Here is a 2458-nt window from a genome sequence, read left to right on the forward strand (position 1 = left end):
ATGTTAAGACTTTCTTTTTTGGGAAGATAAGTTTGTAATTATATTTATGCACAAAAAACTTAGCAGTGTACATTTAACCCAGTTTAGTGGCAAGTTCTTTGGCCTTTGCCTTTTCCAGCTTGGCAATCGGGGCCACAGATTTACGACCCAGGACGTTGCCTCTCCAGTGACATCAGATCTTATCACATTTGTCATTTAACGTGTCCACCAGCTGAGCCAGAGCACCCTTGTCTTCCAAGTTAACCTGTGTGAAGGCAACAGTAGTGCATGTCTTCCTGTGGACCAGCCACCCCAGCCTGGCCATTCCCTTGATGATGCAGAACAATATGGAATGCTTCATGAATTTGTGTGTCATCCTTGAGCAAGGGCTGTGTTAAATCTTCTCTGTATGGTTCCAATTTTAGTATATGTGCTGCCAAAGCAATCATAAGATGCTTTTCTTGATGTTACTCCCTAAATTATGCACTGTAATGACTTTAGGCAGCATTTACATCATACCAGGTATCACAAGTCATTTAGACAATTTAAAGTATGGGGAAAGCTGTATATAGATTATGTAAAATGCATGTAATTTTATTTTATATAAATGAGTTGAGCATCCATGGGCTTTGGTAATGCCGGACCTGATCCCTCTGGAATAGCCTGAAGAACCACATTGATTTCCAGTTTTTAAGTCAGAAGGCTGGAGATGCTCCAAGTGGATCTTGAACCGGGGGAATCATCTTTACCAGGTCCTGTTTCTGTGCTGGTGCCCATCCACAGTCTGCTTTAGCTCCTAGAGGACAGACAGACACATTTCTTGCTTCACAATTGTCTTCATTTTCCAAGCCTCAAATTCTTCTCATGCTTTGGTTCCATTTTGCCGAGAGCATAGTCCCCTCTGAGAGGCTGGCCGAATCGATCTTAGACCAGATCTACAGAGGATAATCCTCCTGCTTCATATGAGCTGACTGGGGGCAGTTATCACACCCCTGTAATCGCTTCAGTTCAGCACCCAGTGAACACTGAGAATGCTTAAATCATCTCTCTCTCTCTCTCTCTCTCTCTCTCTCTCTCTCTCTGGTGTTGCATGTGTGCGTGGGTATATGTGCCCACATGTGGAGGCCAGAGGAGGAACTCAGGTGTTTTCCTGTATCACTTTTTACTTTCTTTTTCACTTGAGACAGGGTCTACCATTGACCCTGACGGTTGTTTTTTTTTTTGTTTTGTTTTGTTTTGTTTTTTGTTTTGTTTTTTCCTAGGCTGGCTACTGAGCTCCTGGGATATGTTTATCTCCTGTCAATACTGGGGTTACTCATGACTATGTGCAGGAACTGGAACTCAGATCTTTTTTTTTTTTTTTTTTTTTTCCCAAGATAGAGTTTCTCTGTGTAACTGCTCTGGCTGTCCTGGAACTCACTTTGTAGACCAGGTTGGCCTTGAACTCACAGAGATCCACTTGCCTGAACTCAGGTCTTCTACTTGTATAGTAAGACCCTTGCCTGATGCCATCTCCTAGTCGCTGTTATGAAAATCCTCGTTTTTCTGTGAGGGTCACTTCTGCTGTCAGGTGAACTCACTTCAGCAGAAAGTCAATCTGCTTAGCTCTAAGCATTTCCTTTTAGGGGAAGGCTGAGGTGAGAGCTGGCCGGAGTGAGTTAGCCTTTAGTCTTAGTTCATGTTTTGCTGCTACAGATAATGGAGCACCAGATACAGCCCAGTCCTTAATAAAGAACAGAGGTTTATTCTGCTTAGACTCAAGTCTAAGGTGAAAGCCTGCAAATGGCAAAAACCTTTACACTGTGTTAGCTCAGCACAGAAAGGCAGATGAGCATTAGGGAAAGACAGAGTGGAAGGAGATGAGACACTTCACACTCATAGCAACCCATTCTGGGGGTCCTTATCCCCTCTGTGACAGCACTAATCTATCCTTGAGGGCTCTTCCCTCATAACAACTATCTCTTATCTCCACCCTATCATAATGACAACCGGATTTCAACACGGGTTTGAAGGGGACATCCAAACCACAGCTGTCATGGGTATGCCCTCTACGGACCTACTGGGAAGAGGTGCTTAATGCTCCCCGTTCAAACTGCAGCCCTTCCCCTCCTGCATTACTTCTCCTTCTCATAGGGGCAAGCACCCCCTGCCCACTTAGAGAGGAGCAACGCTGCTAAGGTCGGCTCCAGTACCCTGCTCCTTGCCCACTCATGAGCTTCCCCTGTGGAGCAAGTTCTGGTCTCTGGGAGGGAACACTTGGCTTGATCCAGAGGTCATGGGCTGACGTCTTTGCCTGCTCTAAATTCCCCAACCATTTGACTTCATTTTCCCTAAGCAGAGAGCAATGAAATCCTAGATTCACAGTTGCCTGACGTGATCTCCACGAAAGCAGGTACAGAAAAATACTAATTTCTGCTCCAAAGCATCACACAGATGTAGGATAACCCTATCACCATTTACCCATTAGGTTACTGATTAA

The 2458-nt window shown here is 44.7% G+C and overlaps 1 non-coding gene across 1 annotated transcript; it reads right to left on the reverse strand.

Moving 5' to 3' along the window:
- Positions 1-320: 320 nt before the first annotated feature.
- On the reverse strand, positions 321-424 carry LOC118576824. Its single transcript, XR_004944033.1, has one exon. It is a non-coding gene; the product is annotated as a U6 spliceosomal RNA (small nuclear RNA).
- Positions 425-2458: the final 2034 nt, after the last annotated feature.

The sequence above is a fragment of the Onychomys torridus genome, chromosome 1 (assembly GCF_903995425.1).
Source record: "Onychomys torridus chromosome 1, mOncTor1.1, whole genome shotgun sequence".
Taxonomy (NCBI): Eukaryota; Metazoa; Chordata; class Mammalia; order Rodentia; family Cricetidae; genus Onychomys; species Onychomys torridus.